Source organism: Pristis pectinata, chromosome 2 (genome assembly GCF_009764475.1).
Source record: "Pristis pectinata isolate sPriPec2 chromosome 2, sPriPec2.1.pri, whole genome shotgun sequence".
NCBI classification, from domain to species: domain Eukaryota; kingdom Metazoa; phylum Chordata; class Chondrichthyes; order Rhinopristiformes; family Pristidae; genus Pristis; species Pristis pectinata.
The window spans coordinates 21,173,911-21,186,763 of NC_067406.1; the positions used below are offsets into that span (position 1 = coordinate 21,173,911).

Here is a 12,853-nt window from a genome sequence, read left to right on the forward strand (position 1 = left end):
ATTAGGCCATAGAAGATGCAGAGTTTCTCACGTTACGCTATTTGCTTCTGTGTCCCCAGCTGTACCTTTGCAGTAGTTTGTTTTATGTTGATCTATGAATTCACCTGGATAAACCAGACTAGAAATGATTATGCAGATAAATGAAGGGCGGTAAATTTTAAACAAAAATGAAGGAATATTAGAAAGACATGTTTATGCAGTATAGCATTTCACACCTCAAAACACTTCACATAAAAGGCATTTCTTTGAAATGCATTGACCGTTATGAGGGCAAACTTAATAGCCATTTTCCACAGAACACTGTTGAATAAATACATTAGACTGCAGGAAAACTTAAAGTTTGTAGCTTAGTTTCCCTATAATTGCTGTTGTTAACTGAGTGATTATTTTTAGCTGGGGCTACAGTGATAATTATAGCTAAAATTTCCATTTAAGATTGAAAGTTTAAAGCAAAAGCAGATAAACAGAATTTGTAATGACTGATTATTATTTAAAAATGTCAAATTTACGGAATAATAGAAAAGTCATATTTTATGAAGTTTTCTGTGGCATTTTGACTCGATGAAAGCTTTTGGTATGTACTAAAAATAACTTGTGTCCTCTTTGTACTAGTTAACATCCTCATTTCTCTCCAAAGGCTCTTGCTGAGATATGGTGCACTTGCATTGATTGGCTCCCTGTACATTTGCCTAATGATCATTATTAATTGTCAGAAATGATTCATTCAATGGGATTTGCAACCAAGCCCATTCCAGGTGTTGCTCAATATTCAAGTAGCATATTGCAATGTTTCATTTGAAATTGGCAATTAGGAAAAGGACCTTCAAGGATTATCCCTAAACAACCCTGGGCACAGAGCCCAGTGTAGTTTTCTGCTAAGATTAGCAAATTCCACACACTCTGTGAGTTGACTGCAATCTTCCTGCTATATGTTGAACTAACTACTTTATGGGTAAATGTATGGATCAGAAAATTCATTAGTATTTGCAGAGGCAAGTTAAGTTGTTGTTCATCATGCACCAATAACCATTTGGTCAAAGATTCACTGCTTAAAAGTGATACCTTAGTCCCAAGACAATGGGTGCTGCATGAGTACAAGATCTTACTTTTATGTACTGTGCCAGTGCAGGGTATGCACATGTAATAATGGATCTGGATAGGCCTAGGTCAGGTGACAGATCTCTCGGTGGGTGAGCATTTGGGGGACAGTGACCACCACTCCCTAACCTTTAGCATTGTCATGGACAAGGATAGGAGCAAAGAGGACGGGAAGATATTTAATTGGGGAAGGGTAAATTATGAAGCTATAAGGCTAGAACTGTAAATTGGGATGACATTTTTGAAGGGAAATGTACTATGGAGATGTGGTAGTTGTTCAGGGATCTCTTGCAGGATGTTAGGGAAAAATTTGTCCCGGTGAGACAGAGAAAGAATGGCAGGGTGAAGGAACCATGGGTGACAAGAGAGGTGGAACAACTAGTTAGGAAGAAGAAGGCAGCATACATAAGGTTTAGGCAGCAAGGATCAGATAGGGTTTGTGAGGAATATAGAGTAGCAAGGAAGGAACTTAAGAAGGGGCTGAGGAGAGCAAGAAGGGGACATGAAAAGGCTTTGGCGAGTAGGGTTAAGAAGAATTCCAAGGCTTTTTCACATACGTGAAGAGCAAAAGGATGATGAGAGTAAAGGTAGGTCCGTTTAGAGACAAAGGTGGGAAGAGGTGCCTGGAAGCTGTGGAAATGGGTGAGGTTCTCTTCAGTATTCACCAAGGAGAGGGGTCTTGATGACGCTGAGGACGGTGTTGGTAAGGTTAATGTTCTGGAGCATGTAGATATCAAGAGAGAGGATGTGTTGGGGCTGTTAGAAAATATTAGGACAGATAAGTCCCCGGGGCCTGACAGAATATTCCCCAGGCTGGTCCGCAAGGCGAGGGAGGAGATTGCTGAACCATTGGCTAGGATCTTTGAGTCCTCGTCCACAGGAATGGCACCGGAGGATTGGAGGGTGGCAAATGTTGTCCCCTTATTCAAAAAAAAGGGTAGTAGGGATAATCCAGGGAATTACAGACCAATGAGCCTTATGTCTGTGGTACGCAAGCTGTTAGAAAGGATTCTAAGAGATAGGATCTATGAGCATTTAGAGAATCATGGACTGGTTAGGGACAGCCAGCATGGCTTTGTGAAGGGAAGATCATATCTCACAAGCCTGATAGGGTTCTTTGAGGAGGTGACCAGGAAGTTTGATGAGGGTAGTGCAGTAGATGTGGTCTGCATGGATTTTAGAAAGGTGTTTGACAAGGTTCCGCATGGTAGGCTTCTTCAGAAGGTCAAAGGGCAAGGGATCCAGGGAGGCTTGGCCGTGTGGATTCAGAATTGGCCTGCCTGTAGAAAGCAGAGGGTTGTGGTGAAGGGAGTGCATTCGGATTGGAGGGCTGTGACTAGTGGTGTCCCACAGGGATTGGTTCTGGGACCACTACTTTTCGTGATATTTATTAATGACTTGGATGAGGGGGTAGAAGGGTGGGTTAGCAAGTTTGCAGATGACACAAAGGTCAGTGGTGTTGTGGATAGTGTGGAGGACTGTCGAAACTTACAGAGGGATATTGATAGGATGCAGAGCTGGGCTGACAAGTGGCAGATGGAGTTCAATCCAGAGAACTGTGAGATAGTACACTTTGGAAGGACAAACTCCAAGGTGGAGTACAAGGTTAATGGCAGGATTCTGGGCAGTGTGGAGGAGCAGAGGGATCTGGGGGTTCATATCCACTGATCCCTGAAAGTTGCCTTACAGGTGGATAGGGTAGTTAAGAAAACTTATGGGATGTTAGCTTTCATTAGTCGTGGGATTGAGTTTTAGAGCCGCGAGGTAATGATGCAGCTCTATAAAACTCTGGTTAGACCACACTTGGAGTACTGTGTCCAGTTCTTTCTTTCTTTCTTTCAATCTTTTTATTGAATTTCAAATTAATTCAAATTAATATACATAACATTAATGATTATACATATGGTGCGAAGAGATCAGGATAACAATAACAGTTAATATATATACTCACAAGGAGTAAAATATATAATCCAGACCTCCTGCTCTCTTGCTAAGTGAGCGTGATACAAAAAAAATTGAAAAGAAATTTAATTATATGAAAAGAGAACACCCAAATCAAAAAATAATAATAAACAAAACCAAACCAAAAACTTCAAAATAAAACTGGACTGATATTTCTTCAGTTTAAAAAAAACATTATTATGTCGTTTGTTCTGCTCCTCTATATTCAAAGGTTATTGAAAGGGATTCGAAAAAGGTCTACTTATATCATATGGAAATACTGAATAAATGGACTCCAAACTTCCTCAAATTTAAGCGAAGGATCAACAGTACCACTCCTAATTTTTTCTAAGTTTAAACATGTTATAGTTTGAGAAAACCATTGAAATGTGGTAGGAGGTATAGGGTCCTTCCATTTAAATAGAATGGATCTCTTGGCCATTAATGTAACAAAAGCAATCATACGACAAGCAGAAGCGGATAAATGGCCAGAATCCATCATTGGTAATCCAAAAATTGCAGTAATAGGATGGGGTTGTAAATCAATATTCAATACAGGAAATAATAATAAAAATATCTTTCCAATATTTTTTCAAAAGAGGACTGTGTCCAGTTCTGGTCACCTCATTATAGGAAGGATGTGGAAGCATTGGAAAGGGTGCAGAGGAGATTTACCAGGATGCTGCCTGGATTGGAGAGTATGGATTATGAGGAGAGACTAAGGGAGCTATGGCTTTACTCTTTGGAGAGGAGGATGAGGTGAGACATGATAGAGGTATACAAAGTATTAAGAGGAATAGATAGAGTAGACAGCCAGCGCCTCTTTCCCAGGGCACCAATGCTCAATACAAGAGGGCATGGCTTTAAAGTAATGGGTGGGAAGTTCAAGGGAGATGTCAGAGGGAGGTTTTTCACCCAGAGAGTGGTTGGTGCATGGAATGCGCTGCCTGGGGTAGTGGTGGAGGTAGATACATTGGTCAAGTTCAAGAGATTGTTAGATAAGCATATGGAGGAATTTAAAATAGAGGGATATGTGGGAGGAAGGGGTTAGATAGTCTTAGACATGGTTTAAAGGTGGGCCGAAGGGCTTCTATTGTGCTGTATTGTTCTATGATTTCTAGGGTAAGCCTGGGAGAAGGTTGGGATTGTTGGAGATCAGAGGGGAGCTTAAAAGCCAATGAATGATGTTGGTGGGGCCTGCAATTGCTACTTGGAAGGCTGCAATGACTGAGTTGGTTAGGTTTCAGGAGTTGAGTTTGGCAGGAGGTGGGAGGTAAGGGGCGATCATTGAGTCAGTTCCATTGTTAAGGAGGTAGTGAGAGCACATTTAAGAAATCATAGCACAGGCATGCAGAGGGAGCATGGTTTTATGAAGAGGAAATGGTGTTTGACAAATTCATTAGAGATCTTTGAGGATGCAACAAAGACGGTTGGATAAAGGGGAACCAGTAAATATAGTGTACTTTGAATTTCTGAGAGTAATTCAATAAGGTGTCACATAGAACATTACAGCACAGTATAGGCCCTTAGGCCCACAATGTTGTGCTGACATTTTATCCTGCACTAAGATCTATCTAACCCTTCCCTCCCACATAGCCTTCCAGTTCATGTGGCTATCTAGGAGTCTCTTAAATGTCCCTATGTATCTGCCTCCACCACCGCCTCCACCTCTGCTAGCAGTGCGTTCCATGCACCCACCACTCTCTGCCCCCTTATACCTTCCTCCAATCACCTTAAAATTATGCCCCCTCGTGTCAACCATTTTTGCCCTGGGGAAAAAGTCTCTGACTGTCCACTCAATTTATGCCTCTCATCATCTTGTACACCTCTATCAAGTCACCTCTCATCCTTCTCCTCTCCAAAGAGAAAAGCCCTAACTCGCTCAACCTGTCCCCGTAAGACATGCTCTCCAATCCAGGCAACATCCTGGTAAATCTCTTCTGCACTCTCTCTAAAGCTTCCACATCCTTCCCATAATGGGGTGACCAGAACTGAACACAATACTCCAAGTGTGGCCTAACCAGAGTTTTATAGAGCTGCAACATTACCTCGCAGCTCTTGAACTCAATACCCTGACTAATGAAGGTCAACACACCATACGCCTTCTTAACAACCCTATCAACCTGCGTGGCAACCTTGGGGGATCTATGGATGTGGACTCCAAGATCCCTTTGTTCCTCCACACTGCTAAGAATCCTGCCATTAATCTTGTATTCTACCTTGAAATTCGATCTTCCAAAGTGTATCACTTCACACTTCTCCGGGTTGAACTCCATCTGCCACTTTCAGCCCAGCCCTGCATCCTATCAATGTCCTGCTGTAACCTACAGCAACCTTCTACGCTATCCACAACACCACCAACCTTCATGTCATCTGCAAATTTACTAACCCACTCTTCTACATCCTCATCCAAGTCATTTATAAAAATAACAAAGACCAGGGGTCCCAGAACAGATCCCTGTGGAACACTACTGGTCACTGACCTCCAGGCACAATACACTCCATCTACCACCACCCTCTGTCTTTTATGGGCAAGCCAATTCCAAATCCACACAGCCAAGTTTCCCTGGATTCCATGCCTCCTGACTTTCTGAATAAGTCTTCCATGAGGAACCTTATCAAACGCCTTTCTAAAATCCATGTACACCACATCCACTGCTCTCCTTTCATCAATGTGCTTTGTCACATCCTCAAGAAATTCAATCAGGCTCATGAGGCACAACCTCACATAGCCACGCTGACTGTCCCTAATCAGCCTCTGCTTCTCCGAATGCTCATAAGTCCTGTCTCTAAGAATCTTCTCTGGTACTTTGCCCACCACTGAAGTAAGACTCACTGGTCTGTAATTCCCAGGGTCATCCCTACTCCCTTTCTTGAACAAAGGAACAACATTTGCCACCCTCCAATCATCTGGCACTACTCCTGTGGCCAGTGAGGACGCAAAGATCATCGCCAAAGGCACAGCAATCTCTTCCTTCATTTCCCGTAAAAGTCTTGGATATATCCCATCTGGCCCTGGTGACTTATCTATCATAATGTTTTTCAAAAGTTCCAGCACATTCCCTTCATGTCGACATGCTCTAGTGTATCAGCCTGTTGTACACCATCCTCACAAATGTCAAGTCTCTCTCAGCAAAGTATTCATTAAGGACCTCCCCTACCTCTTACGACTCCAGGCACATGTTTCCTCTTTTATCCCTGATCGGTTCTACCCTCACTCTAGTCATCCTCCTATTCTTCACGTATGTGTAGAACATCTTGGGGTTTTCCTTGATCCTACTCACCAAGGCCTTCTCATGTCCCCTTCTCGCTCTCCTGTCCATCTTAAGCTCCCTCCTGGCTAACTTGTAACTCTCCAGAGCCCTGCCAGATCCTTGCTTTCTGAACCTTAAGTAAGCTTCTTTCTTCCTCTTGATAAGATATTCTACATCTCTTGTCAACTCTGGTTCCTTCACTCTACCATCCTTACCCTGCCTCAGTGGGACAAACCTATCCAGAAGCCTATGCAAGTACTCCATAAACAACCTCCACATTTCCATTGAGCACTTCCCCAAGAACATCTGTTCCCAATTTGCGCTCCCAAGTTCCTGCCTAATATCATCATAATTCCCCCTCCCCAAATTAAATACTTTCCCATATCGTTTGCTCCTATCCCTCTGCAAGGCAATGGTAAAGGTCCAGGAGTTATGGTCACTATCTCCAAAATGCTCTCCCACCGAGATCTGAAACCTGATCAGGCTCATTGCCTAGGACCAGGTCCAGTATGGCCTCCCCTCCAGTCAGCCTGTCCACATACTGTGTCAGGACTCCTTCCTGGACATACCTAACAAACTCCATCCCGTCTATCCCCTTTACACTAAGGACGTGCCAATCAATATTAGGGAAGTTGAAATCACCCATGACAACAACCCTGTTATTTTTGCACATTTCTAAAATCTGCCTCCCAATCTGCTCAGTGTCTCTGTTGCTATTGGGGGGTCTGTAGAATACTCCCAATAGAGTGATTGCTCCCTTCCTGTTTCTGACTTCCACCCACACTGACTCGGTAGACGACCCCTCCAGGATGTCCTCCCTTTCTACAGCTGTGACACTGTTCCTGATCAGCAAAGTCACTCCCCCACCTCTTTTACCTCCGTCCCTGTCCCTTTTGAAACATCTAAAACCTGGAATATCCAACAGCCATTCCTGCTCTTGTGACAGCCAAGTCTCTGTAATGACCACAATATCGTAGTTCCATGTACTAACCCATGCTCTAAGGTCATCACCGTTGTTCCTGATACTTCTTCCATTAAAGTAGACACGCCAGCCTATCCAACTGACTGCAATTTTGCCTTTTGAAATGCCTGTCCTTCCTCACAGTCTTTCTACACTCTGCATCTACTTGTACACCAAATGCACCAACCTCTGACCAATCACTCTGGTTCCCATCCCCCCTGCCAAACTAGCTTAAACCCTCCCCAACAGCTCTAGCAAACCTGCCCACAAGAATTTTGGTCCCCCTCCAGTTCAGGTGTAACCCGTCCCTTTTGTACAGGTCATACCTTCCCCAGAAGAGATCCCAATCATCAACAAATCTGAAACCCTGCCCCCGCACCAACTCCTCAGCCACACATTCATCTGCCATATCATCCTATTCTGGCCCTCACTGGTGCGTGGTAGACAGCAATCCAGAGATTACTACCCTTGAGGTCCTGCTTTTCAGCTTCCTGCTGAGCTCCCTATATTCCCTCTTCAGGACCTCATCCTTTTTCCTACCTATGTCATTGGTACCAATATGTACCACGACTTCTGACTGTTCGCCCTCCCCCTTCAGAATGCTGTGGACCCAATTCGAGCCATCCCAGACCCTGGCACCTGGAGGTAACATATCATCCGGGAGTCTCTTTCATGTCTACAGAATCTCTGTCTGCCCTCCTTACTACTGAATTCCCCATCACTACCTCTCTCCTCTTCTGCCCCCCCCCCCCCCCCCCCGCCTTCCCTTCTGCACCACACATGCTAGGTTACTGCTGTAAATGAGATCTATAGTCATGGCTTAGATGAGGGGACCCAGGGGTATTGTGGTCAAATATGCTGAAGACATAAAGGCATGTTGTGTAGAAGAATCTGCAAAGGGATATGGTTAGATTAAGCAAGTGGGCAAATATTTGGCAGATGGAGTAGAAATGCGAGGTTATCACCTCCTATAGGAAGAATAGAGACATAAAATATCTAGAGACTGCAGAATGCTGCAGAGCAAAAGAACTGAGTATCATTGTACATAACACAGAAAATTAGCGTGGAAGTTCAAGAAGTAAGTAGGAAGCCAAATGGGATGTTGGCCTTTATTGTAAGGGGGATATAGAACAAAGGTAGAGAAGTCTAGCTATAACTGAGACCATGGCAGAGTACTACATACAGTTTTGATCTCCTTACTCAAGGGAGGATATACTTGCATTGCTGGCAGCTCAGGGAAGATTCACCAGGTGATTCCTGGGATGAAGAGGTTATCTTATAAAGAAAGATTTGAAGCTTGGGCAAATGTTCATAAGATTTTAAGAATAAGAAATCTTACTGAAATGTATAAGATTCTGAGAGGGCCTGACAGGGTAGCTGCTGAAAGGATGTTTCCCTCATGAGCAAATCAAGAATTAGAGGGGACGTGATAAGGGGACAAATTCCATTTCTGAGGATTGTGAATCCTTGGAACTCCCTGCATTAGAGTTCTGGAGGCTGAATCATTGAATATATTCAGGGCTGAGATAGACAGGTTTTTGTTGTATGAAAGAGTGAGAACAGGCATAAAAGTGAACATGATCAGAACGGCCATCATCTTATTTAATAATGTTGCTGGGATGCAGGGCCACGTGGTATATTCTTGTTTGTGTTGCGTGGTCAGGTATGATTGAGGGGGAAAGGGGTATCTCTGGCTGTGAGTCATGAGGCACTGTGGGTTTGGTGCGCAGGCAAGCTTGAAGGAGGGAGGAGATTATTAACATTCAGAGAATGGAGGCAATGAGTGATGGTCCATTTGCAGAGGTAAGTAAACAAATTAAAAGGAACTGATGAAATTGTGTGACACAAAAAATTCTGCAGATGCTGGAATCTGGAGCAATGCGCAAGAAGTGCTGGAGGAACTCAGCAGGTCAGGCAGCATCCATGGAGGGAAATAAACAGTCAACTTTTTGGGCCGAGACCCTTCATCAGGACTGGAAAGGAAGAGGGCAGAAGCCAGAATAAGAAGGTGGGGGGGAGAGGGAGGAGCACACGCGGGCAGGTGATAGGTGAGTTCAGGTGATAGGCAAGTTCAGGTAATAGGCGAGTCCATGTGAGATGGGGATGATAGGTTGGGGGAGGGGGAGAAGATGTAATAAGTTGAGAAGTGATGGGTAGAAGAGGCATAGGGCTGAAAAAGAAGGAATGCGGTAGGAGACGGCAGTGGACCATGGAATAAAGGATGGAGGAGGGGAGGAGAGGAGATGGGCAAGTTATCAAGGCGGGGAAGGGAGCCTCAAGAATAAGGGAAGAGAAAGGAGTAGGTGGGGGGGGGTGGGAAGGGAAGTTAGAGAAATCGATGTTGAGACCATCAGGTTGGAGACTCCCAAGGCGGAATATGAGGTGTTGTTCCTCCAACCTGCATCTGGCCTCAACGTGGCAGTAGAGGAGGCCGTGGATAGACATGTCAGTGTGGGAGTGGGATGTGGAATTGAAGTGGCTGGCCACTGGGAGATCCTAGCTGTTGTGGCAGACTGAGCGAAGATGCTCGAATTGTGTGGAATAATTTCTTCCTACAATGGTCCAGACAAGCTTTGCACAGATAATGAGTGTCACAGCTTTCATTTCCAACACCAAATCATATTATTGTTGCAGGTGCCAATGATACATTTCCAGATTACACAATTCAATTGGAACTCATCGTAATTACCCTTAACTCTTTTCAGAAGAAATTTATTTTTCATGCTCTCTGTGTTGATAAAGACAATGCAGCAAGGCAAGTGGGCCACAGAGAGAATCAGGCAAGGTATCAGTTTCTTTATATCATGGTGCACAGTACAAGATTTTTATAATTTGCCAGTTAGGCATCACCTAAGGGTATTGGTCAAGAAGTTGGTCAGCTCCTGCAAAAGTATATTAACTAGCTGCTGTGTGGGGGGTTTTGTTCATGGATGTGACACTAAGAAATTCAGTAGTACAGGAGGCCCAAGATCTCATGTCTGATTGAATGAGCCTTATTCAAAAAGAGGCCTTTTTCCTTTGGCAAGCACAGGGTGGGAGTGGGTTGTACAGAATAGAGTTGAGGACAGAGGGAAGGTAGTACTGATCAGTGGAATATTTGGAGCAAGAGTTGTTAGTGGGGTTTGAGGGGGAAGGTCAACAAGTAGCTGTCAGGGGATGCCATTGACTGTCAAGGATATCAGTAGTGGAGACGGGGGATGTGATTGGCACTAAGGAGGAGGTGGTCAGTCGTTGCTTCTGTGATGGAAGGAATGGGTGGAATTATCAAGGGAGCACTGGATTATTGATGCAAAAATCAGCAATGATTTCATGGGTCAAACATTTGTAGCACTGGTTCACAGTTGGATTATAACAGGCTATTAACATTCCTGACGGGAATCCTGTTCTTCAATATTATTGCAACAAGTATACTCTGGGCTATTTTTGATGTATTTTCAGCTTAACTATCTCAAAACTTGTGCAAACTACATTCAGCACAAGTATCTATGATTAAAGGAGAAAATGCTGGAAATACTCAGCGGGGTCAGGCAGCATCTGTGGAAACTATTTAAAATTTAGGTTGTGGATCCCTTTATCAGAAACTGTCCACGATTATTTTCTAAAAATAATTTAAAATAGGAATACTAGTAGGTAGTGGATTTACACTGAAAAAAAATTTTTTGATAGAAAGATTAGATCACTGTCTGAAGGGTGGAGGCAGAAATCCTCCCTGTGTTTAAAGGTGGATCATCACTTGAAGAACTATAATGGAATTGAACTTTATTTTTGGGTGGCATGGATTGATGACCTGACTGGCTCCACCTTTGGCGTAAACTTCAGTAATTTGATGAAAACAATTTCATCTATTAATTAAACTACACCAATTTATTGTACTTAAATTAATTGTTAATTGCTGACTGATTGTAATGGGTCAGGACAGATTGTAGATTTGAAGACATAGTTAGATAGATTTTCACATAGTCGGGGGAATTAGGGGTTATGGGGAAGGGCAGGCAGGTGGAGCTGAGTCCACAACCAGATCAGCCATGATCTTATTGAATGGCGGAGCAGGCTCAACGGGCCAGATGGCCTACTCCTGCTCCTATTTCTTATGTTCTTATGATCTATTAACCAATTCAAGCAGAACCTTGGAGATGAACAAGTTCCCCCATTGGCAGCCAATTTGGGTGTATTTTGTGCCAATTATTAAAACTCTCAGATTCCAGTATAAAGCCATCTAATAATAGCAGCAACAGATAGTTATTCTAATTGAGCACAAAGAATGAAGGAGAATTATTGTATTTACTAGATTATTAGTACGTAAAATGTCCACCACAAAGTGATAATGCATGCATCATAATCACTTTCAAATGAAATTATGTGAAAAGGCAGCATTAAAAGCCAGCACCAGCTCATTGATCTGAAAAACTTTTGCTGTACTCTTTTTTACTGCAAAACTTTTACTGTAAAAAAAATACCATTAAATAAATAGCAATTAAACTTAAATAATTTACATGTTATGATTTCAGACATGAATCCTATGCCAGTAATGAGCTTTTTTGTTTTAGATTTTTAACATCTGCTTTTTGTTATTTGTTTAAATCAATTATATAATTGAAAATAGTGCAACCCTGGCAGATAAAAGAACCCTCTGTGTGAACTCCATACATTTTGTAATGGATTAGCATAACTATCAACCACCATTCTTTTTGGAGAATAATTTGAGATGTAAGTGTTTTTTGAGGAATTTCAGTTTCTGAAGGAAATCAAATATGGGTACTTGTTTACTGAATATTACCCAGAGATGGAATTGAAGAAGATCTGGAATAAACAAATAATGTTATCTATGCATTGAGACCCAAATTTCTCAGTTGTGAGGGCACTGATTATAGCGGAACACAAGAGCTACTTTCTGTTGGACAAGATAAAGACATTGCAAATTGAATCTTTTGTTAATGAATCCAAGGAGCTTTTGAAATTCGTGATGTAGTAGAATGCTGAAGAAAGCATTGCTGAAATAGATCTTGATCAAGTAATTGTACCATGGTTTCAGTGACTGAGTTCTTTGAATCGATCCAGTCGAAACAATTTGGCCTTTATGAATTAGTTGAAGGGTTTCAGGTCACTTAGCAGGAATAGATGAAGGAAATGTACCCCAAACAGTTGAGCAATCTGCCTGGGGATGTCTGAAGCTGACTACTCATGATGGCCTTGCTAGTAAGACTTGACCTCCAACTAGATGAATGAGAGAGAACAACCAGACAGTTTCTTCATAGTTTCACTAGATAAGTGAAAAACCAGAAAATAATCCTGGAGAAATTGTTGAAGTAAAATCTGTGCGTTCTGCTGTCCTTCAGGGAACCTAATCAAACCAATACAGCCTCATTAGTTTATTGGCAATAACAGTGATGGTATATATCACCATAACGATTGTAGCAAGGTGATACAGTGGTGTAGAGAATCACTAGTCTTGCTGGTCAGAGAATCATGGCTTATAAGCAGCATTGGCATGCTCTTTCCTGTAATAAACCATTATCTGCCCTTAAGTGCAGACTTTATTGACTATTTTCATTTGTATGGTGCCTAATGTTTATTTCATGCCATTTAATGGCCTAATTAT

General features: G+C 42.6%; 1 protein-coding gene across 3 annotated transcripts in view; it reads left to right on the forward strand.

The window, feature by feature from the left end:
• The window catches only part of uvssa (UV-stimulated scaffold protein A), a 90,761-nt gene that overhangs the window by 38,103 nt on the left and 39,805 nt on the right, over positions 1-12,853 (forward strand). The window lies entirely within an intron of this gene.